Genomic DNA, 25,590 nt, shown 5'->3' on the forward strand with positions numbered 1-25,590 from the left:
GCTAGTGTACGGCGAGTGTATGGCGAGTGTACAGCGAGTGTACAGCGCTCCTATAGCGAGTGTACGGCGAGTGTACAGCGAGTGTACAGCGCCCCTACGGCTAGAGTACGGCGAGTGTATGGCGAGTGTACGGCGAGTGTACTGCGCTCCTCTGGCGAGTGAACGGCGAGTGTACAGCGCTCCTATGGCGAGTGTACGGCGAGTGTACAGCGCTCTTACGGCGAGTGTACGGCGAGTGTACAGCGCTCCAATGGCGAGTGTACGGCGAGTGTACAGCGCTCCTATGGCGAGTGTACGGCGAGTGTACAGCGCTCCTATGGCGAGTGTACGGCGAGTGTACAGCGCTCCTATGGCGAGTGAACGGTGAGTGTACAGCGCTCCTATGGCGAGTGTACGGCGAGGGTACAGCGCTCGTACGGCGAGTGTACGGCGAGAGTACAGCGCTCCTATGGCGAGTGTACGGCGAGTGTACAGCGCTCCAATGGCGAGTGTACAGCGCTCCTATGGCGAGTGTACGGCGAGTGTACATCGTTCCTACGGCGAGTGTACGGCGAGTGTACAGCGCTCGAATGGCGAGTGTACGGCGAGTGTACATCGTTCTTACGGCGAGTGTACGGCGAGAGAACAGCGCTCCTGTGGCGAGTATACAGCGCTCTTACGGCGAGTGTACGGCGAGTGTACAGCGCTCTTACGGCGAGTGTACGGCGAGAGCACAGCGCTCCTAAGGCGAGTGTACGGCGAGAGTACAGCGCTCCTATGGCGAGTGTACGGCGAGTGTACGGCGAGTGTACAGCGCTCCTATGGCGAGTGTATGGCGAGTGTACAGCGCTCTTACGGCGAGTGTACGGCGTGAGTACAGCGCTCCTATGGTGAGTGTACGGCGAGTGTACAGCCCTCTTACGGCGAGTGTACGGCGAGAGTACAGCGCTCTTATGGCGAATGTACGGCGAGTGTACAGCGCTCTTACGGCTAGTGTACGGCGAGAGTACAGCACTCCTATGGCGAGTGTACGGCGAGTGCACAGCGCTCTTGCGGCGAGTGTATGACGAGGGTACAGCGCTCTTACGGCGAGTGTACGGTGAGTATACAGCGCTCTTACGGCGAGTGTTCGGCGAGAGTACAGCGCTCCTATGGCGAGTGTACGGTGAGAGTACAGCGCTCCTATGGCAAGTGTACGGCGAGTGTACGGCGAGTGTACAGCGCTCTTACGGCGAGTGTACGGCGAGAGTACAGCGCCCCCAAGGCGAGTGTATGGCGAGAGTACAGCGCTCTTACGGCAAGTGTACGGAGAGAGTACAGCGCTCCTATGGCGAGTGTACAGCGCTCTTACGGCGAGTGTACGGTGAGTGTACAGCGCTCTTACGGCGAGTGTACGGCGAGTGTACAGCGCTCCTATGGCGAGTGTACGGCGAGAGTACAGCGCTCCTATGGCGAGTGTACGGCGAGAATACAGCGCTCTTACGGCGAGTGTACAGTGAGAGTACAGCGCTCTTACGGAGAGTGTACGGCGAGAGTACAGCGCTCTTACGGCGAGTGTACGGCGAGAGTACAGCGCTCCTATGGCGAGTGTACGGCGAGAGTACAGCGCTCCTATGGCGAGTGTACGGCGGGAGAACAGGGCTCTTACGGCGAGTGTACAGCGCTCCTATGGCGAGTGTACGGCGAGTGAACAGCGCTCCTATGGCGAGTGTACAGTGAGTGTACAGCGCTCCTATGGCGAGTGTACGGCGAGTGAACAGCGCTCCTATGGCGAGTGTACGGCGAGAGTACAGCGCTCCTATGGCGAGAGTACAGCGTTCTAACGGCGAGTGTACGGCGCTCCTATGGCGAGAGTACAGCGCTCTTACGGCGAGTGTACGGCGAGCGTACAGCGCTCTTACGGCGAGTGTATGGCGAGTGTACAGCGCTCTTATGGCGAGTGTACGGCGAGTGTACAGCGCTCCAAATGCGAGTGTATGGCGAGTGTACAGCGCTCCTATGGCGAGTCTACGGCGAGTGTACAGCGCTCCTATGGCGAGTGTACGGCGAGTGTACAGCGCTCTTACGGCGAGTGTACGGCGAGAGTACAGCGCTCCTATGGCGAGTGTATGGCGAGTGTACAGCGCTCTTACGGCGTGTGTACGGCGTGAGTACAGCGCTCCTATGGCGAGTGTACGGCGAGAGTACAGCGCTCCTATGGCGAGTGTATGGCGAGTGTACAGCGCTCTTACGGCGAGTGTACGGCGAGAGTACAGCGCTCCTATGGCAAGTGTACGGCGTGTGTACAGTGCGCCTATGGCGAGTGTACGGCGTGCGTACAGTGCTCCTAAGGCGAGTGTACGGCGAGTGTACAGCGCTCCTATGGCAAGTGTACGGCGAGTATACAGCGCTCTTACGGCGAGTGTACGGCGAATATAGAGCGCTCTTACGGCGAGTGTACGGCGAGAGTACAGCGCTCTTACGGCGAGTGTACGGCGAGAGTACAGCGTTCCTATGGCGAGTGTACGGCGAGTGTACAGCGCTCTTACGGCGAGTGTACGGCGAGAGTACAGCGAGAGTACAGCGTTCCTATGGCGAGTGTACGGCGAGTGTACACCGCTCCTATTGCGAGTGTTCGGCGAGTGTACAGCGCTCCTATGGCGAGCGTACGGCGAGTTTACAGCGCTCCTATGGTGAGTGTACGGCGAGTGTACAGCGTTTTTACGGCGAGTGTACGGCGAGAGAACAGCGCTCCTCTGGCGAGTGTACGGCGAGTGTACAGCGCTCTTACGGCGAATGTACGGCGAGAGTACAGCGCTCTTACGCCGAGTGTACGGCGAGAGTACAGCGCTCTTACGGCGAGTGTACGGCGAGAGTACAGCGCTCCTATGGCGAGAGTACGGCGAGTGTACAGCGCTCTTACGGCGAGTGTACGGCCAGTGTACAGTGCTCTTACGGCGAGTGTAAGGCGAGAGTACAGAGCTCCTATGGCGAGTGTACGGCGAGTGTACAGCGCTCTTACGGCGTGTGTACGGCGAGAGTACAGCGCTCCTATGGCGAGTGTACGGCGAGTGTACATCGCTCTTACGACGAGTGTACGGCGAGAGTACAGCGCTCCTATGGCGAGAGTACGGCGAGTGTACAGCGCTCTTACGGCGAGTGTACGGCGAGTGTACAGTGCTCTTACGGCGAGTGTAAGGCGAGAGTACAGAGCTCCTATGGCGAGTGTAAGGCGAGAGTACAGAGCTCCTATGGCGAGTGTACGGCGAGTGTACATCGCTCTTACGACGACTGTACGGCGAGAGTACAGCGCTCCTATGGTGAGAGTACGGCGAGAGTACAGCGCTCCTATGGCGAGTGTACGGCGAGTGTACAGCGCTCTTACGGCGAGTGTACGGCGAGAGTACAGCGCTCCTATGGCGAGTGTACGGCGAGAGTATTGCGCTCCTATGGCGAGTGTACGGCGAGTGTACAGCGCTCTTACGGCGAGTGTACGGCGAGAGTACAGCGCTCCTATGGCGAGTGTACAGCGAGTGTACAGCGCTCCTATGGCGAGTGCACGGCGAGTGTACAGCGCTCCTATGGCGAGTGTACAGCGCTCCTATGGCGAGTGTACGGCGAGTGTACAGCGCTCCTATGGCGAGTGTACGGCGAGTGTATAGCGCTCCTATGGCAAGTGTACGGCGCTCTTATGGCGAGTGTACGGTGAGTATAGAGCGCTCTTACGGCGAGTGTACGGCGAGAGTACAGCGCTCTTACGGCGAGTGTACGGCGAGAGTACAGCGTTCCTATGGCGAGTGTACGGCGAGTCTACAGCGCTCTTACGGCGAGTGTACGGCGAGAGTACAGCGGTCCTATGGCGAGTGTACGGCGAGTGTACAGCGCTGCTACGGCGAGTGTACGGCGAGTGTACGGCGAGTGTACAGCTCTCCTATGGCGAGTGTACGGCGAGTTTACAGCGCTCCTGTGGCGAGTGTATGGCGAGTGTACAGCGCTCCTTTGGCGAGTGTACGGCGAGTGTACAGCGCTCCAATGGCGAGTGTACGGCGAGTGTACAGCGCTCTAACGGCGAGTGTACGGCGAGAGTACAGCGTAGCTATGGCGAGTGTATGGCGAGAGAACAGCGCTCCTATGGCGAGTTTATGGCGAGTGTACTGCGCTCCTATGGCGAGTGTACGGCGAGTGTACAGCGCTCCTATGGCGAGTGTACGGCGAGAGTACAGCGCTCCTATGGCGAGTGTATGGCGAGTGTACAGCTCTCTTACGGCGAGTGTACGGCATCAGTACAGCGCTCCTATGGTGAGTGTACGGCGAGAGTACAGCGCTCCTATGGCGAGTGTATGGCGAGTGTACAGCGCTCTTATGGCGTGTGTACGGCGTGAGTACAGCGCTCCTATGGCGAGTGTACAGCGAGAGTACAGCGCTCCTATGGCAAGTGGATGGCGAATGTACAGCGCTCTTACGGCGAGTGTACGGCGAGAGTACAGCGCTCCTGTGGCGAGTGTACGGCGTGTGTACAGTGCTCCTAAGGCGAGTGTACGGCGAGAGTACAGCGCTCCTATGGCGAGTGTACGGCGAGTGTACAGCGAGAGTACAGCGCTCCTATGGCAAATGTATGGCGAATGTACAGCGCTCCTATGGCGAGTGTACGGCGAGTGTACAGCGCTCCTATCGCGAGTATACGGCGAGTGTACAGCGCTCTTACGGCGAGTGTACGGCGAGAGTACAGCGCTCCTATGGCGAGTGTACGGCGAGTGTATGGCGAGTGTACAGCGCTCCTATGGCGAGTGTATGGCGAGTGTACAGCGCTCTTACGGCTAGTGTACGGCGTGAGTACAGCGCTCCTATGGTGAGTGTACGGCGAGTGTACAGCGCTCTTACGGCGAGTGTACGGCGGGAGTACAGCGCTCTTATGGCGAATGTACGGCGAGTGTACAGCGCTCTTACGCCGAGTGTACGGCGAGTGTACAGCGCTCTTACGGCGAGTGTACGGCGAGAGTACAGCGCTCCTATGGCGAGTGTACGGCGAGTTTACAGCGCTCTTACGGCGAGTGTACGGCGAGTGTACAGCGCTCTTACGGCGAGTGTACAGCGAGTGTACAGCGCTCCTATGGCGAGTGTACGGCGAGTGTACAGCGCGCCTATGGCGAGTGTACGGCGAGTGTACAGCGCTCCTATGGCGAGTGTACGGCGAGTGTACAGCGCTCCTATGGCGAATGTACGGTGAATGTACAGCGCTCCTATGGTGAGTGTACGGCGAGTGTACAGCGTTCTTACGGCGAGTGTACGGCGAGAGTACAGCGCTCCTATGGCGAGTGTACGGCGAGTGTACAGCGCTCCAATGGCGAGTGTACAGTGCTCCTATGGCGAGTGAACGGCGAGTGTACAGCGCTCCTATGGCGAGTGTACGGCGAGTGTACAGCGCTCTTACGGCGAGTGTACTGCGAGTGTACAGCGCTCCAATAGCGAGTGTACGGCGAGTGTACAACGCTCCTATGGCGAGTGTACGGCGAGTGTACAGCGCTCCTATGGCGAGTGTACGGCGAGTGTACAGCGCGCCTATGGCGAGTGTACGGCGAGTGTTCAGCGCTCCTATGGCGAGTGTACGGCGAGTGTACAGCGCTCCTATGGCGAGTGTACGGTGAATGTACAGCGCTCCTATGGTGAGTGTACGGCGAGTGTACAGCGTTTTTACGGCGAGTGTACGGCGAGAGAACAGCGCTCCTCTGGCGAGTGTACGGCGAGTGTACAGCGCTCTTACAGCGAATGTACGGCGAGAGTACAGCGCTCTTACGCCGAGTGTACGGCGAGAGTACAGCGCTCTCACGGCGAGTGTACGGCGAGAGTACAGCGCTCCTATGGCGAGAGTACGGCGAGTGTACAGCGCTCTTACGGCGAGTGTACAGCGAGTGTACAGTGCTCTTATGGCGAGTGTAAGGCGAGAGTACAGAGCTCCTATGGCGAGTGTACGGCGAGTGTACAGCGTTCTTAAGGCGAGTGTACGGCGAGAGTACAGCGCTCCTATGGCGAGTGTACGGCGAGTGTACAGCGCTCCAATGGCGAGTGTACAGCGCTCCATGGCGAGTGTACGGCGAGTGTACAGCGCTCCTATGGCGAGTGTACGGCGAGTGTACAGCGCTCCTATGGCGAGTGTACGGCGAGTGTACAGCGCGCCTATGGCGAGTGTACGGCGAGTGTACAGCGCTCCTATGGCGAGTGTACGGCGAGTGTACAGGGCTCCTATGGCGAGTGTACGGCGAGTGTACAGCGCTCCTATGGCGAGTGTACGGTGAATGTACAGCGCTCCTATGGTGAGTGTACGGCGAGTGTACAGCGTTCTTACGGCGAGTGTACGGCGAAAGTACATCGTTCCTACGGCGAGTGTACGGCGAGTGTACAGCGCTCCTATGGCGAGTGTACGGCGAGTGTACAGCGCTCCTATGGTGAGTGTACGGCGAGTGTACAGCGTTTTTACGGCGAGTGTACGGCGAGAGAACAGCGCTCCTGTGGCGAGTGTACGGCGAGTGTACAGCGCTCTTACGGCGAATGTACGGCGAGAGTACAGCGCTCTTACGCCGAGTGTACGGCGAGAGTACAGCGCTCTTACGGCGAGTGTACGGCGAGAGTACAGCGCTCCTATGGCGAGAGTACGGCGAGTGTACAGCGCTCTTACGGCGAGTGTACGGCGAGTGTACAGTGCTCTTACGGCGAGTGTACGGCGAGTGTACAGCGCTCTTACGGCTTGTGTACGGCGAGAGTACAGCGCTCCGATGGCGAGTGTACGGCGAGTGTACATCGCTCTTACGACGAGTGTACGGCGAGAGTACAGCGCTCCTATGGCGAGAGTACGGCGAGTGTACAGCGCTCTTACGGCGAGTGTACGGCGAGTGTACAGTGCTCTTACGGCGAGTGTAAGGCGAGAGTACAGAGCTCCTATGGCGAGTGTACGGCGAGTGTACAGCGCTCTTACGGCGAGTGTACGGCGAGTGTACAGCGCTCTGACGGCGTGTGTACGGCGAGAGTACAGCGCTCCTATGGCGAGTGTACGGCGAGTGTACATCGCTCTTACGACGAGTGTACGGCGAGAGTACAGCGCTCCTATGGTGAGAGTACGGCGAGAGTACAGCGCTCCTATGGCGAGTGTACGGCGAGTGTACAGCGCTCTTACGGCGAGTGTACGGCGAGAGTACAGCCCTCCTATGGCGAGTGTACGGCGAGAGTATAGCGCTCCTATGGCGAGTGTACGGCGAGAGTACAGCGCTCTTATGGCGAGTGTACAGCGAGTGTACAGCGCTCCTATGGCGAGTGTACGGCGAGTGTAGAGCGCTCTTGCGGCGAGTGTATGGCGAGAGTACAGCGCTCCTATGGCAAGTGTACTGCGAGTGTACAGCGCTCTTACGGCGAGTGTACGGCGAGAGTACAGCGAGAGTACAGCGTTCCTATGGCGAGTGTACGGCGAGTGTACACCGCTCCTATGGTGAGAGTACGGCGAGAGTACAGCGCTCCTATGGCGAGTGTACGGCGAGTGTACAGCGCTCTTACGGCGAGTGTACGGCGAGAGTACAGCGCTCCTATGGCGAGTGTACGGCGAGAGTATTGCGCTCCTATGGCGAGTGTACGGCGAGTGTACAGCGCTCTTACGGCGAGTGTACGGCGAGAGTACAGCGCTCCTATGGCGAGTGTACAGCGAGTGTACAGCGCTCCTATGGCGAGTGTACGGCGAGTGTACAGCGCTCCTATGGCGAGTGTACAGCGCTCCTATGGCGAGTGTACGGCGAGTGTACAGCGCTCCTATGGCGAGTGTACGGCGAGTGTATAGCGCTCCTATGGCAAGTGTACGGCGCTCTTATGGCGAGTGTACGGTGAGTATAGAGCGCTCTTACGGCGAGTGTACGGCGAGAGTACAGCGCTCTTACGGCGAGTGTACGGCGAGAGTACAGCGTTCCTATGGCGAGTGTACGGCGAGTCTACAGCGCTCTTACGGCGAGTGTACGGCGAGAGTACAGCGTTCCTATGGCGAGTGTACGGCGAGTGTACAGCGCTGCTACGGCGAGTGTACGGCGAGTGTACGGCGAGTGTACAGCTCTCCTATGGCGAGTGTACGGCGAGTTTACAGCGCTCCTGTGGCGAGTGTATGGCGAGTGTACAGCGCTCCTATGGCGAGTGTACGGCGAGTGTACAGCGCTCCAATGGCGAGTGTACGGCGAGTGTACAGCGCTCTAACGGCGAGTGTACGGCGAGAGAACAGCGTAGCTATGGCGAGTGTATGGCGAGAGAACAGCGCTCCTATGGCGAGTTTATGGCGAGTGTACAGCGCTCCTATGGCGAGTGTACGGCGAGTGTACAGCGCTCCTATGGCGAGTGTACGGCGAGAGTACAGCGCTCCTATGGCGAGTGTATGGCGAGTGTACAGCTCTCTTACGGCGAGTGTACGGCATCAGTACAGCGCTCCTATGGTGAGTGTACGGCGAGAGTACAGCGCTCCTATGGCGAGTGTATGGCGAGTGTACAGCGCTCTTATGGCGTGTGTACGGCGTGAGTACAGCGCTCCTATGGCGAGTGTACAGCGAGAGTACAGCGCTCCTATGGCAAGTGTATGGCGAATGTACAGCGCTCTTACGGCGAGTGTACGGCGAGAGTACAGCGCTCCTGTGGCGAGTGTACGGCGTGTGTACAGTGCTCCTAAGGCGAGTGTACGGCGAGAGTACAGCGTTCCTATGGCGAGTGTACGGCGAGTGTACAGCGAGAGTACAGCGCTCCTATGGCAAATGTATGGCGAATGTACAGCGCTCCTATGGCGAGTGTACGGCGAGTGTACAGCGCTCCTATCGCGAGTATACGGCGAGTGTACAGCGCTCTTACGGCGAGTGTACGGCGAGAGTACAGCGCTCCTATGGCGAGTGTACGGCGAGTGTATGGCGAGTGTACAGCGCTCCTATGGCGAGTGTATGGCGAGTGTACAGCGCTCTTACGGCTAGTGTACGGCGTGAGTACAGCGCTCCTATGGTGAGTGTACGGCGAGTGTACAGCGCTCTTACGGCGAGTGTACGGCGGGAGTACAGCGCTCTTATGGCGAATGTACGGCGAGTGTACAGCGCTCTTACGCCGAGTGTACGGCGAGTGTACAGCGCTCTTACGGCGAGTGTACGGCGAGAGTACAGCGCTCCTATGGCGAGTGTACGGCGAGTTTACAGCGCTCTTACGGCGAGTGTACGGCGAGTGTACAGCGCTCTTACGGCGAGTGTACAGCGAGTGTACAGCGCTCCTATGGCGAGTGTACGGCGAGTGTACAGCGCGCCTATGGCGAGTGTACGGCGAGTGTACAGCGCTCCTATGGCGAGTGTACGGCGAGTGTACAGCGCTCCTATGGCGAATGTACGGTGAATGTACAGCGCTCCTATGGTGAGTGTACGGCGAGTGTACAGCGTTCTTACGGCGAGTGTACGGCGAGAGTACAGCGCTCCTATGGCGAGTGTACGGCGAGTGTACAGCGCTCCAATGGCGAGTGTACAGTGCTCCTATGGCGAGTGTACGGCGAGTGTACAGCGCTCCTATGGCGAGTGTACGGCGAGTGTACAGCGCTCTTACGGCGAGTGTACGGCGAGTGTACAGCGCTCCAATAGCGAGTGTACGGCGAGTGTACAGCGCTCCTATGGCGAGTGTACGGCGAGTGTACAGCGCTCCTATGGCGAGTGTACGGCGAGTGTACAGCGCGCCTATGGCGAGTGTACGGCGAGAGTACAGCGCTCCTATGGCGAGAGTACGTCGAGTGTACAGCGCTCTTACGGCGAGTGTACGGCGAGAGTACAGAGCTCCTATGGCGAGTGTACGGCGAGTGTACAGCGCTCTTACGGCGAGTGTACGGCGAGTGTACAGCGCTCTTACGGCGTGTGTACGGCGAGAGTACAGCGCTCCTATGGCGAGTGTACGGCGAGTGTACATCGCTCTTACGACGAGTGTACGGCGAGAGTACAGCGCTCCTATGGTGAGAGTACGGCGAGAGTATAGCGCTCCTATGGCGAGTGTACGGCGAGTGTACAGCGCTCTTACGGCGAGTGTACGGCGAGAGTACAGCGCTCCTATGGCGAGTGTACAGCGAGTGTACAGCGCTCCTATGGCGTGTGTACGGCGAGTGTACAGCGCTCCTATGGCGAGTGTACAGCGCTCCTATGGCGAGTGTACAGCGAGTGTACAACGCACCTATGGCGAGTGTACGGCGAGTGTAGAGCGCTCTTACGGCGAGTGTATGGCGAGAGTACAGCGCTCCTATGGCAAGTGTACGGCGAGTGTACAGCGCTCCTATGGCGAGTGTACAGTGAGTGTACAACGCACCTATGGCGAGTGTACGGCGAGTGTAGAGCGCTCTTACGGCGAGTGTACGGCATGTGTACAGCGCTCTTACGGCGAGTGTACGACTAGAGTACAGCGCTCCTATGGCGCGTGTACGGCAAGTGTATGGCGAGTGTACGGTGAGAGTACAGCGCTCTTACTGCGAGTGTACGGCGAGAGTACACGCTCCTATGGCGAGTGTACGGCGAGTGTACAGCGCTCCTATGGCGAGTGTATGGCGTGTGTACAGCGCTCTTACGGCGAGTGTACGGCGAGAGTACAGCGCTCCAATGGCGAGTGTACGGCGAGAGTACAGTGCTCCTATGGTGAGTGTACGGCGAGTGTACAGCGCTCCTATAGCGAGTGTACGGCGAGGGTACGGCGAGTGTACAGTGCTCCCATGGCGAGTGTACAGCGCTCCTATGGCGAGTGTACGGCGAGTGTACAGCGCTCCGATGGCGAGTGTACGGCGAGTGTACAGCGCTCTTACGCGAGTGTACGGCGATAGTACAGCGCTCCTATGGCGAGTGTACGGCGAGTGTATGGCGAGTGTACAGCGCTACTATGGCGAGTGTATGGCGAGTGTACAGCGCTCTTACGGCTAGTGTACGGCGTGAGTACAGCGCTCCTATGGTGAGTGTACGGCGAGTGTACAGCGCTCTTACGGCGAGTGTACGGCGAGAGTACAGCGCTCTTATGGCGAATGTACGGCGAGTGTACAGCGCTCTTACGCCGAGTGTACGGCGAGTGTACAGCGCTCTTACGGCGAGTGTATGGCGAGAGTAGAGCGCTCCTATGGCGAGTGTACGGTGAGAGTACAGCGGTCCTATGGCGAGTGTTCGGCGAGAGTACAGCGCTCTTACGGCGAGTGTACGGTGAGAGTACAGCGCTCTTACGGCGAGTGTATGGCGAGAGTACAGCGCTCTTACGGCGAGTGTATGGCGAGAGTACAGCGCTCCTATGGCGAGTGTACGGCGAGAGTACAGCGGTCCTATGGTGAGAGTACAGCGCTCTTACGGCGAGTGTACGGCGCGTGTACAGCGCTCCTATGGCGAGAGTACAGCGCTTTTACGGCGAGTGTACGGCGAGTGTATAGCGCTCTTACGGCGAGTGTACGGCGAGTGTACAGCGCTCCAATGGCGAGTGTACGACGAGTGTACAGCGCTCCTATGGCGAGTGTACGGCGAGTGTACAGCGCTCCTATGGCGAGTGTACGGCGCGTGTACAGCGCGCCTATGGCGAGTGTACGGCGCGTGTACAGCGCTCCTATGGCAAGTGTACGGCGAATGTACAGCGCTCCTATGGCGAGTGTACGGCGAATGTACAGCGCTCCTATGGCGAGTGTATGGCGAGGGTACAGCGCTAGTACGGCGACTGTACGGCGAGAGTACAGCGCTCCTATTGCGAGTGTACGGCGAGTGTACAGCGCTCTTACGCCGAGTGTACGGCGAGTGTACAGCGCTCTTACGGCGAGTGTATGGCGAGAGTAGAGCGCTCCTATGGCGAGTGTACGGTGAGAGTACAGCGCTCTTACGGCGAGTGTACGGCGAGAGTACAGCGCTCCTATGGCGAGAGTACGGCGAGTGTACAGCGCTCTTACGGCGAGTGTACGGCGAGTGTACAGTGCTCTTACGTCGAGTGTAAGACGAGAGTTCAGAGCTCCTATGGCGAGTGTACGGCGAGTGTACAGCGCTCTTACGGCGAGTGTACGGCGAGTGTACAGCGCTCTTACGGCGTGTGTACGGCGAGAGTACAGCGCTCCTATGGCGAGTGTACGGCGAGTGTACATCGCTCTTACGACGAGTGTACGGCGAGAGTACAGCGCTCTTACGGCGAGTGTACGGCGAGAGTACAGCGCTCTTATGGCGAATGTACGGCGAGTGTACAGCGCTCTTACGCCGAGTGTACGGCGAGTGTACAGCGCTCTTACGGCGAATGTACGGCGAGAGTACAGCGCTCTTACGGCGAGTGTACGGCGAGTGTACAGCGCTCTTACGCCGAGTGTACGGCGAGAGTACAGCGCTCGTACGGCGAGTGTACGGCGAGAGTACAGCGCTCCTATGGCGAGAGTACGGCGAGTGTACAGCGCTCTTACGGCGAGTGTACGGCGAGTGTACAGTGCTCTTACGGCGAGTGTAAGGCGAGAGTACAGAGCTCCTATGGCGAGTGTACGGCGAGTGTACAGCGCTCTTACGGCGAGTGTACGGCGAGTGTACAGCGCTCTTACGGCGTGTGTACGGCGAGAGTACAGCGCTCCTATGGCGAGTATACGGCGAGTGTACATCGCTCTTACGACGAGTGTACGGCGAGAGTACAGCGCTCCTATGGTGAGAGTACGGCGAGAGTATAGCGCTCCTATGGCGAGTGTACGGCGAGTGTACAGCGCTCTTACGGCGAGTGTACGGCGAGACTACAGCGCTCCTATGGCGAGTGTACAGCGAGTGTACAGCGCTCCTATGGCGAGTGTACGGCGAGTGTACAGCGCTCCTATGGCGAGTGTACAGCGCTCCTATGGCGAGTGTACAGCGAGTGTACAACGCACCTATGCGAGTGTACGGCGAGTGTAGAGCGCTCTTACGGCGAGTGTATGGCGAGAGTACAGCGCTCCTATGGCAAGTGTACGGCGAGTGTACAGCGCTCCTATGGCGAGTGTACAGCGAGTGTACAACGCACCTATGGCGAGTGTACGGCGAGTGTAGAGCGCTCTTACAGCGAGTGTACGGCGAGTGTACAGCGCTCTTACGGCGAGTGTACGGCTAGAGTACAGCGCTCCTATGGCGCGTGTACGGCAAGTGTATGGCGAGTGTACGGTGAGAGTACAGCGCTCTTACGGCGAGTGTACGGCGAGAGTACACGCTCCTATGGCGAGTGTACGGCGAGTGTACAGCGCTCCTATGGCGAGTGTATGGCGTGTGTACAGCGCTCTTACGGCGAGTGTACGGCGAGAGTACAGCGCTCCAATGGCGAGTGTACGGCGAGAGTACAGTGCTCCAATGGTGAGTGTACGGCGAGTGTACAGCGCTCCTATGGCGAGTGTACGGCGAGGGTACGGCGAGTGTACAGTGCTCCCATGGCGAGTGTACGGCGAGTGTACAGCGCTCCTATGGCGAGTGTACGGCGAGTGTACAGCGCTCCTATGGCGAGTGTACGGCGAGTGTACAGCGCTCTTACGCGAGTGTACGGCGATAGTACAGCGCTCCTATGGCGAGAGTACGGCGAGTGTATGGCGAGTGTACAGCGCTACTATGGCGAGTGTATGGCGAGTGTACAGCGCTCTTACGGCTAGTGTACGGCGTGAGTACAGCGCTCCTATGGTGAGTGTACGGCGAGTGTACAGCGCTCTTACGGCGAGTGTACGGCGAGTGTACAGCGCTCTTATGGCAAATGTACGGCGAGTGTACAGCGCTCTTACGCCGAGTGTACGGCGAGTGTACAGCGCTCTTACAGCGTGTGTATGGCGAGAGTAGAGCGCTCCTATGGCGAGTGTACGGTGAGAGTACAGCGGTCCTATGGCGAGTGTTCGGCGAGAGTACAGCGCTCTTACGGCGAGTGTGCGGTGAGAGTACAGCGCTCTTACGGCGAGTGTATGGCGAGAGTACAGCGCTCTTACGGCGAGTGTATGGCGAGAGTACAGCGCTCCTATGGCGAGTGTACGGCGAGAGTACAGCGGTCCTATGGCGAGAGTACAGCGCTCTTACGGCGAGTGTACGGCGCGTGTACAGCGCTCCTATGGCGAGAGTACAGCGCTTTTACGGCGAGTGTACATCGAGTGTACAGCGCTCTTACGGCGAGTGTACGGCGAGTGTACAGCGCTCCAATGGCGAGTGTACGGCGAGTGTACAGCGCTCCTATGGCGAGTGTACGGCGAGTGTACAGCGCTCCTATGGCGAGTGTACGGCGCGTGTACAGCGCGCCTATGGCGAGTGTACGGCGCGTGTACAGCGCTCCTATGGCAAGTGTACGGCGAGTGTATAGCGCTCCTATGGCGAGTGTACGGCGAATGTACAGCGCTCCTATGGCGAGTGTATGGCGAGGGTACAGCGCTAGTACGGCGACTGTACGGCGAGAGTACAGCGCTCCTATTGCGAGTGTACGGCGAGTGTACAGCGCTCCAATGGCGAGTGTACAGTGCTCCTATGGCGAGTGTACGTCGAGTGTACATCGTTCCTACGGCGAGTGTACGGCGAGTGTACAGCGCTCGAATGGCGAGTGTACGGTGAGTGTACAGCGCTCCTATGGTGAGCGTACGGCGAGTGTACAGCGTTCTTACGGCGAGTGTACGGCGAGAGAACAGCGCTCCTGTGGCGAGTGTACGGCGAGTGTACAGCGCTCTTACGGCGAATGTACGGTGAGAGTACAGCGCTCTTACGGCAAGTGTACGGCGAGTGAACAGCGCTCTTACGCCGAGTGTACGGCGAGAGTACAGCGCTCTTACGGCGAGTGTACGGCGAGAGTACAGCGCTCCTATGGCGAGAGTACGGCGAGAGTACAGCGCTCCAATGGCGAGTGTACGGCGAGAGTACAGTGCTCCTATGGTGAGTGTACGGCGAGTGTACAGCGCTCCTATGGCGAGTGTACGGCGAGGGTACGGCGAGTGTACAGTGCTCCCATGGCGAGTGTACGGCGAGTGTACAGCGCTCCTATGGCGAGTGTACGGCGAGTGTACAGCGCTTCTATGGCGAGTGTACGGCGAGTGTACAGCGCTCTTACGCGAGTGTACGGCGAGAGTACAGCGCTCCTATGGCGAGTGTACGGCGAGTGTATGGCGAGTGTACAGCGCTACTATGGCGAGTGTATGGCGAGTGTACAGCGCTCTTACGGCTAGTGTACGGCGTGAATACAGCGCTCCTATGGTGAGTGTACGGCGAATGTACGGCGAGTGTACAGCGCTCTTACTCCGAGTGTACGGCGAGTGTACAGCGGTCTTACGGCGAGTGTATGGCGAGAGTAGAGCGCTCCTATGGCGAGTGTACGGTGAGAGTACAGCGGTCCTATGGCGAGTGTTCGGCGAGAGTACAGCGCTCTTACGGCGAGTGTACGGTGAGAGTACAGCGCTCTTACGGCGAGTGTATGGCGAGAGTACAGCGCTCTTACGGCGAGTGTATGGCGAGAGTACAGCGCTCCTATGGCGAGTGTACGGCGAGAGTACAGCGGTCCTATGGCGAGAGTACAGCGCTCTTACGGCGAGTGTACGGCGCGTGTACAGCGCTCCTATGGCGAGAGTACAGCGCTTTTACGGCGAGTGTACGGCGAGTGTAAAGCGCTCTTACGGCGAGTGTACGGCGAGTGTACAGCGCTCCAATGGCGAGTGTACGGCGAGTGTACAGCGCTCCTATGGCGAGTGTACGGCGAGTGTACAGCGCTCCTATGGCGAGTGCACAGCGCGTGTACAGCGCGCCTATGGCGAGTCTACGGCGCGTGTACAGCGCTCCTATGGCAAGTGTACGGCGAGTGTACAGCGCTCCTATGGCGAGTGTACGGCGAATGTCCAGCGCTCCTATGGCGAGTGTATGGCGAGGGTACAGCGCTAGTACGGCGACTGTACGGCGAGAGTACAGCGCTCCTATTGCGAGTGTACGGCGAGTGTACAGCGCTCCAATGGCGAGTGTACAGTGCTCCTATGGCGAGTGTACGGCGAGTGTACATCGTTCCTACGGCGAGTGTACGGCGAGTGTACAGCGCTCGAATGGCGAGTGTACGGTGAGTGTACAGCGCTCCTATGGTGAGTGTACGGCGAGTGTACAGCGTTCTTACGGCGAGTGTACGGCGAGAGAACAGCGCTCCTGTGGCGAGTGTACGGCGAGCGTACAGCGCTCTTACGGCGAATGTACGGCGAGAGTACAGCGCTCTTACGGCAAGTGTACGGCGAGTGTACAGCGCTCTTACGCCGAGTGTACGGCGAGAGTACAGCGCTCTTACGGCGAGTGTACGGCGAGAGCACAGCGCTCCTATGGCGAGAGTACGGCGAGTGTACAGCGCTCTTACGGCGAGTGTACGGCGAGTGTACAGTGCTCTTACGGCGAGTGTAAGGCGAGAGTACAGAGCTCCTATGGCGAGTGTACGGCGAGTGTACAGCGCTCTTACGGCGAGTGTACGGCGAGTGTACAGCGCTCTTACGGCGTGTGTACGGCGAGAGTACAGCGCTCCTATGGCGAGTGTACAGCGAGTGTACATCGCTCTTACGACGAGTGTACGGCGAGAGTACAGCGCTCCTATGGTGAGTGTACGGCGAGAGTACAGCGCTCCTATGGCGAGTGTACGGCGAGAGTACAGCGCTCCTATGGCGATTGTACGGCTAGTGTACAGCGCTCTTACGGCGAGTGTACGGCGAGAGTACAGCGCTCCTATGGTGAGTGTACGGCGAGAGTACAGCGCTCCTATGGCGAGTGTACGGGGAGAGTACAGCGCTCCTGTGGCGAGTGTATGGCGAGTGTACAACTCTCTTACGGTGAGTGTCCGGCGAATGTACAGCGCTCCTATGGCGAGTGTACGGCGAGTGTACAGCGCGCCTATGGCGAGTGTACGGCGAGTGTACAGCGCTCCTATGGCGAGTGTACGGCGAGTGTACAGCGCTCCTATGGCGAATGTACGGTGAATGTACAGCGCTCCTATGGTGAGTGTACGGCGAGTGTACAGCGCTCTTACGGCGAGTGTACGGCGAGAGTACAGCGCTCCTATGGCGAGTGTACGGCGAGTGTACAGCGCTCCAATGGCGAGTGTACAGTGCTCCTATGGCGAGTGAACGGCGAGTGTACAGCGCTCCTATGGCGAGTGTACGGCGAGTGTACAGCGCTCTTACGGCGAGTGTACGGCGAGTGTACAGCGCTCCAATAGCGAGTGTACGGCGAGTGTACAGCGCTCCTATGGCGAGTGTACGGCGAGTGTACAGCGCTCCTATGGCGAGTGTACGGCGAGTGTACAGCGCGCCTATGGCGAGTGTACGGCGAGTGTTCAGCGCTCCTATGGCGAGTGTACGGCGAGTGTACAGCGCTCCTATGGCGAGTGTACGGTGAATGTACAGCGCTCCTATGGTGAGTGTACGGCGAGTGTACAGCGTTTTTACGGCGAGTGTACGGCGAGAGAACAGCGCTCCTCTGGCGAGTGTACGGCGAGTGTACAGCGCTCTTACAGCGAATGTACGGCGAGAGTACAGCGCTCTTACGCCGAGTGTACGGCGAGAGTACAGCGCTCTCACGGCGAGTGTACGGCGAGAGTACAGCGCTCCTATGGCGAGAGTACGGCGAGTGTACAGCGCTCTTACGGCGAGTGTACAGCGAGTGTACAGTGCTCTTATGGCGAGTGTAAGGCGAGAGTACAGAGCTCCTATGGCGAGTGTACGGCGAGTGTACAGCGTTCTTAAGGCGAGTGTACGGCGAGAGTACAGCGCTCCTATGGCGAGTGTACGGCGAGTGTACAGCGCTCCAATGGCGAGTGTACAGCGCTCCAATGGCGAGTGTACGGCGAGTGTACAGCGCTCCTATGGCGAGTGTACGGCGAGTGTACAGCGCTCCTATGGCGAGTGTACGGCGAGTGTACAGCGCGCCTATGGCGAGTGTACGGCGAGTGTACAGCGCTCCTATGGCGAGTGTACGGCGAGTGTACAGGGCTCCTATGGCGAGTGTACGGCGAGTGTACAGCGCTCCTATGGCGAGTGTACGGTGAATGTACAGCGCTCCTATGGTGAGTGTACGGCGAGTGTACAGCGTTCTTACGGCGAGTGTACGGCGAAAGTACATCGTTCCTACGGCGAGTGTACGGCGAGTGTACAGCGCTCCTATGGCGAGTGTACGGCGAGTGTACAGCGCTCCTATGGTGAGTGTACGGCGAGTGTACAGCGTTTTTACGGCGAGTGTACGGCGAGAGAACAGCGCTCCTGTGGCGAGTGTACGGCGAGTGTACAGCGCTCTTACGGCGAATGTACGGCGAGAGTACAGCGCTCTTACGCCGAGTGTACGGCGAGAGTACAGCGCTCTTACGGCGAGTGTACGGCGAGAGTACAGCGCTCCTATGGCGAGAGTACGGCGAGTGTACAGCGCTCTTACGGCGAGTGTACGGCGAGTGTACAGTGCTCTTACGGCGAGTGTACGGCGAGTGTACAGCGCTCTTACGGCTTGTGTACGGCGAGAGTACAGCGCTCCTATGGCGAGTGTACGGCGAGTGTACATCGCTCTTACGACGAGTGTACGGCGAGAGTACAGCGCTCCTATGGCGAGAGTACGGCGAGTGTACAGCGCTCTTACGGCGAGTGTACGGCGAGTGTACAGTGCTCTTACGGCGAGTGTAAGGCGAGAGTACAGAGCTCCTATGGCGAGTGTACGGCGAGTGTACAGCGCTCTTACGGCGAGTGTACGGCGAGTGTACAGCGCTCTGACGGCGTGTGTACGGCGAGAGTACAGCGCTCCTATGGCGAGTGTACGGCGAGTGTACATCGCTCTTACGACGAGTGTACGGCGAGAGTACAGCGCTCCTATGGTGAGAGTACGGCGAGAGTACAGCGCTCCTATGGCGAGTGTACGGCGAGTGTACAGCGCTCTTACGGCGAGTGTACGGCGAGAGTACAGCCCTCCTATGGCGAGTGTACGGCGAGAGTATAGCGCTCCTATGGCGAGTGTACGGCGAGAGTACAGCGCTCTTATGGCGAGTGTACAGCGAGTGTACAGCGCTCCTATGGCGAGTGTACGGCGAGTGTAGAGCGCTCTTGCGGCGAGTGTATGGCGAGAGTACAGCGCTCCTATGGCAAGTGTACTGCGAGTGTACAGCGCTCTTACGGCGAGTGTACGGCGAGAGTACAGCGAGAGTACAGCGTTCCTATGGCGAGTGTACGGCGAGTGTACACCGCTCCTATGGTGAGAGTACGGCGAGAGTACAGCGCTCCTATGGCGAGTGTACGGCGAGTGTACAGCGCTCTTACGGCGAGTGTACGGCGAGAGTACAGCGCTCCTATGGCGAGTGTACGGCGAGAGTATTGCGCTCCTATGGCGAGTGTACGGCGAGTGTACAGCGCTCTTACGGCGAGTGTACGGCGAGAGTACAGCGCTCCTATGGCGAGTGTACAGCGAGTGTACAGCGCTCCTATGGCGAGTGTACGGCGAGTGTACAGCGCTCCTATGGCGAGTGTACAGCGCTCCTATGGCGAGTGTACGGCGAGTGTACAGCGCTCCTATGGCGAGTGTACGGCGAGTGTATAGCGCTCCTATGGCAAGTGTACGGCGCTCTTATGGCGAGTGTACGGTGAGTATAGAGCGCTCTTACGGCGAGTGTACGGCGAGAGTACAGCGCTCTTACGGCGAGTGTGCGGCGAGAGTACAGCGTTCCTATGGCGAGTGTACGGCGAGTCTACAGCGCTCTTACGGCGAGTGTACGGCGAGAGTACAGCGTTCCTATGGCGAGTGTACGGCGAGTGTACAGCGCTGCTACGGCGAGTGTACGGCGAGTGTACAGCTCTCCTATGGCGAGTGTACGGCGAGTTTACAGCGCTCCTGTGGCGAGTGTATGGCGAGTGTACAGCGCTCCTATGGCGAGTGTACGGCGAGTGTACAGCGCTCCAATGGCGAGTGTACGGCGAGTGTACAGCGCTCTAACGGCGAGTGTACGGCGAGAGAACAGCGTAGCTATGGCGAGTGTATGGCGAGAGAACAGCGCTCCTATGGCGAGTTTATGGCGAGTGTACAGCGCTCCTATGGCGAGTGTACGGCGAGTGTACAGCGCTCCTATGGCGAGTGTACGGCGAGAGTACAGCGCTCCTATGGCGAGTGTATGGCGAGTGTACAGCTCTCTTACGGCGAGTGTACGGCATCAGTACAGCGCTCCTATGGTGAGTGTACGGCGAGAGTACAGCGCTCCTATGGCGAGTGTATGGCGAGTGTACAGCGCTCTTATGGCGTGTGTACGGCGTGAGTACAGCGCTCCTATGGCGAGTGTACAGCGAGAGTACAGCGCTCCTATGGCAAGTGTATGGCGAATGTACAGCGCTCTTACGGCGAGTGTACGGCGAGAGTACAGCGCTCCTGTGGCGAGTGTACGGCGTGTGTACAGTGCTCCTAAGGCGAGTGTACGGCGAGAGTACAGCGCTCCTATGGCGAGTGTACGGCGAGTGTACAGCGAGAGTACAGCGCTCCTATGGCAAATGTATGGCGAATGTACAGCGCTCCTATGGCGAGTGTACGGCGAGTGTACAGCGCTCCTATCGCGAGTATACGGCGAGTGTACAGCGCTCTTACGGCGAGTGTACGGCGAGAGTACAGCGCTCCTATGGCGAGTGTACGGCGAGTGTATGGCGAGTGTACAGCGCTCCTATGGCGAGTGTATGGCGAGTGTACAGCGCTCTTACGGCTAGTGTACGGCGTGAGTACAGCGCTCCTATGGTGAGTGTACGGCGAGTGTACAGCGCTCTTACGGCGAGTGTACGGCGGGAGTACAGCGCTCTTATGGCGAATGTACGGCGAGTGTACAGCGCTCTTACGCCGAGTGTACGGCGAGTGTACAGCGCTCTTACGGCGAGTGTACGGCGAGAGTACAGCGCTCCTATGGCGAGTGTACGGCGAGTTTACAGCGCTCTTACGGCGAGTGTACGGCGAGTGTACAGCGCTCTTACGGCGAGTGTACAGCGAGTGTACAGCGCTCCTATGGCGAGTGTACGGCGAGTGTACAGCGCGCCTATGGCGAGTGTACGGCGAGTGTACAGCGCTCCTATGGCGAGTGTACGGCGAGTGTACAGCGCTCCTATGGCGAATGTACGGTGAATGTACAGCGCTCCTATGGTGAGTGTACGGCGAGTGTACAGCGTTCTTACGGCGAGTGTACGGCGAGAGTACAGCGCTCCTATGGCGAGTGTACGGCGAGTGTACAGCGCTCCAATGGCGAGTGTACAGTGCTCCTATGGCGAGTGTACGGCGAGTGTACAGCGCTCCTATGGCGAGTGTACGGCGAGTGTACAGCGCTCTTACGGCGAGTGTACGGCGAGTGTACAGCGCTCCAATAGCGAGTGTACGGCGAGTGTACAGCGCTCCTATGGCGAGTGTACGGCGAGTGTACAGCGCTCCTATGGCGAGTGTACGGCGAGTGTACAGCGCGCCTATGGCGAGTGTACGGCGAGAGTACAGCGCTCCGATGGCGAGAGTACGTCGAGTGTACAGCGCTCTTACGGCGAGTGTACGGCGAGAGTACAGAGCTCCTATGGCGAGTGTACGGCGAGTGTACAGCGCTCTTACGGCGAGTGTACGGCGAGTGTACAGCGCTCTTACGGCGTGTGTACGGCGAGAGTACAGCGCTCCTATGGCGAGTGTACGGCGAGTGTACATCGCTCTTACGACGAGTGTACGGCGAGAGTACAGCGCTCCTATGGTGAGAGTACGGCGAGAGTATAGCGCTCCTATGGCGAGTGTACGGCGAGTGTACAGCGCTCTTACGGCGAGTGTACGGCGAGAGTACAGCGCTCCTATGGCGAGTGTACAGCGAGTGTACAGCGCTCCTATGGCGTGTGTACGGCGAGTGTACAGCGCTCCTATGGCGAGTGTACAGCGCTCCTATGGCGAGTGTACAGCGAGTGTACAACGCACCTATGGCGAGTGTACGGCGAGTGTAGAGCGCTCTTACGGCGAGTGTATGGCGAGAGTACAGCGCTCCTATGGCAAGTGTACGGCGAGTGTACAGCGCTCCTATGGCGAGTGTACAGTGAGTGTACAACGCACCTATGGCGAGTGTACGGCGAGTGTAGAGCGCTCTTACGGCGAGTGTACGGCATGTGTACAGCGCTCTTACGGCGAGTGTACGACTAGAGTACAGCGCTCCTATGGCGCGTGTACGGCAAGTGTATGGCGAGTGTACGGTGAGAGTACAGCGCTCTTACTGCGAGTGTACGGCGAGAGTACACGCTCCTATGGCGAGTGTACGGCGAGTGTACAGCGCTCCTATGGCGAGTGTATGGCGTGTGTACAGCGCTCTTACGGCGAGTGTACGGCGAGAGTACAGCGCTCCAATGGCGAGTGTACGGCGAGAGTACAGTGCTCCTATGGTGAGTGTACGGCGAGTGTACAGCGCTCCTATAGCGAGTGTACGGCGAGGGTACGGCGAGTGTACAGTGCTCCCATGGCGAGTGTACAGCGCTCCTATGGCGAGTGTACGGCGAGTGTACAGCGCTCCGATGGCGAGTGTACGGCGAGTGTACAGCGCTCTTACGCGAGTGTACGGCGATAGTACAGCGCTCCTATGGCGAGTGTACGGCGAGTGTATGGCGAGTGTACAGCGCTACTATGGCGAGTGTATGGCGAGTGTACAGCGCTCTTACGGCTAGTGTACGGCGTGAGTACAGCGCTCCTATGGTGAGTGTACGGCGAGTGTACAGCGCTCTTACGGCGAGTGTACGGCGAGAGTACAGCGCTCTTATGGCGAATGTACGGCGAGTGTACAGCGCTCTTACGCCGAGTGTACGGCGAGTGTACAGCGCTCTTACGGCGAGTGTATGGCGAGAGTAGAGCGCTCCTATGGCGAGTGTACGGTGAGAGTACAGCGGTCCTATGGCGAGTGTTCGGCGAGAGTACAGCGCTCTTACGGCGAGTGTACGGTGAGAGTACAGCGCTCTTACGGCGAGTGTATGGCGAGAGTACAGCGCTCTTACGGCGAGCGTATGGCGAGAGTACAGCGCTCCTATGGCGAGTGTACGGCGAGAGTACAGCGGTCCTATGGTGAGAGTACAGCGCTCTTACGGCGAGTGTACGGCGCGTGTACAGCGCTCCTATGGCGAGAGTACAGCGCTTTTACGGCGAGTGTACGGCGAGTGTATAGCGCTCTTACGGCGAGTGTACGGCGAGTGTACAGCGCTCCAATGGCGAGTGTACGACGAGTGTACAGCGCTCCTATGGCGAGTGTACGGCGAGTGTACAGCGCTCCTATGGCGAGTGTACGGCGCGTGTACAGCGCGCCTATGGCGAGTGTACGGCGCGTGTACAGCGCTCCTATGGCAAGTGTACGGCGAATGTACAGCGCTCCTATGGCGAGTGTACAGCGAATGTACAGCGCTCCTATGGCGAGTGTATGGCGAGGGTACAGCGCTAGTACGGCGACTGTACGGCGAGAGTACAGCGCTCCTATTGCGAGTGTACGGCGAGTGTACAGCGCTCTTACGCCGAGTGTACGGCGAGTGTACAGCGCTCTTACGGCGAGTGTATGGCGAGAGTAGAGCGCTCCTATGGCGAGTGTACGGTGAGAGTACAGCGCTCTTACGGCGAGTGTACGGCGAGAGTACAGCGCTCCTATGGCGAGAGTACGGCGAGTGTACAGCGCTCTTACGGCGAGTGTACGGCGAGTGTACAGTGCTCTTACGTCGAGTGTAAGACGAGAGTTCAGAGCTCCTATGGCGAGTGTACGGCGAGTGTACAGCGCTCTTACGGCGAGTGTACGGCGAGTGTACAGCGCTCTTACGGCGTGTGTACGGCGAGAGTACAGCGCTCCTATGGCGAGTGTACGGCGAGTGTACATCGCTCTTACGACGAGTGTACGGCGAGAGTACAGCGCTCTTACGGCGAGTGTACGGCGAGAGTACAGCGCTCTTATGGCGAATGTACGGCGAGTGTACAGCGCTCTTACGCCGAGTGTACGGCGAGTGTACAGCGCTCTTACGGCGAATGTACGGCGAGAGTACAGCGCTCTTACGGCGAGTGTACGGCGAGTGTACAGCGCTCTTACGCCGAGTGTACGGCGAGAGTACAGCGCTCGTACGGCGAGTGTACGGCGAGAGTACAGCGCTCCTATGGCGAGAGTACGGCGAGTGTACAGCGCTCTTACGGCGAGTGTACGGCGAGTGTACAGTGCTCTTACGGCGAGTGTAAGGCGAGAGTACAGAGCTCCTATGGCGAGTGTACGGCGAGTGTACAGCGCTCTTACGGCGAGTGTACGGCGAGTGTACAGCGCTCTTACGGCGTGTGTACGGCGAGAGTACAGCGCTCCTATGGCGAGTATACGGCGAGTGTACATCGCTCTTACGACGAGTGTACGGCGAGAGTACAGCGCTCCTATGGTGAGAGTACGGCGAGAGTATAGCGCTCCTATGGCGAGTGTACGGCGAGTGTACAGCGCTCTTACGGCGAGTGTACGGCGAGACTACAGCGCTCCTATGGCGAGTGTACAGCGAGTGTACAGCGCTCCTATGGCGAGTGTACGGCGAGTGTACAGCGCTCCTATGGCGAGTGTACAGCGCTCCTATGGCGAGTGTACAGCGAGTGTACAACGCACCTATGCGAGTGTACGGCGAGTGTAGAGCGCTCTTACGGCGAGTGTATGGCGAGAGTACCGCGCTCCTATGGCAAGTGTACGGCGAGTGTACAGCGCTCCTATGGCGAGTGTACAGCGAGTGTACAACGCACCTATGGCGAGTGTACGGCGAGTGTAGAGCGCTCTTACAGCGAGTGTACGGCGAGTGTACAGCGCTCTTACGGCGAGTGTACGGCTAGAGTACAGCGCTCCTATGGCGCGTGTACGGCAAGTGTATGGCGAGTGTACGGTGAGAGTACAGCGCTCTTACGGCGAGTGTACGGCGAGAGTACACGCTCCTATGGCGAGTGTACGGCGAGTGTACAGCGCTCCTATGGCGAGTGTATGGCGTGTGTACAGCGCTCTTACGGCGAGTGTACGGCGAGAGTACAGCGCTCCAATGGCGAGTGTACGGCGAGAGTACAGTGCTCCAATGGTGAGTGTACGGCGAGTGTACAGCGCTCCTATGGCGAGTGTACGGCGAGGGTACGGCGAGTGTACAGTGCTCCCATGGCGAGTGTACGGCGAGTGTACAGCGCTCCTATGGCGAGTGTACGGCGAGTGTACAGCGCTCCTATGGCGAGTGTACGGCGAGTGTACAGCGCTCTTACGCGAGTGTACGGCGATAGTACAGCGCTCCTATGGCGAGAGTACGGCGAGTGTATGGCGAGTGTACAGCGCTACTATGGCGAGTGTATGGCGAGTGTACAGCGCTCTTACGGCTAGTGTACGGCGTGAGTACAGCGCTCCTATGGTGAGTGTACGGCGAGTGTACAGCGCTCTTACGGCGAGTGTACGGCGAGTGTACAGCGCTCTTATGGCAAATGTACGGCGAGTGTACAGCGCTCTTACGCCGAGTGTACGGCGAGTGTACAGCGCTCTTACGGCGTGTGTATGGCGAGAGTAGAGCGCTCCTATGGCGAGTGTACGGTGAGAGTACAGCGGTCCTATGGCGAGTGTTCGGCGAGAGTACAGCGCTCTTACGGCGAGTGTGCGGTGAGAGTACAGCGCTCTTACGGCGAGTGTATGGCGAGAGTACAGCGCTCTTACGGCGAG

This window comes from Scyliorhinus torazame, chromosome 22 (assembly GCF_047496885.1).
Source record: "Scyliorhinus torazame isolate Kashiwa2021f chromosome 22, sScyTor2.1, whole genome shotgun sequence".
Taxonomy (NCBI): domain Eukaryota; kingdom Metazoa; phylum Chordata; class Chondrichthyes; order Carcharhiniformes; family Scyliorhinidae; genus Scyliorhinus; species Scyliorhinus torazame.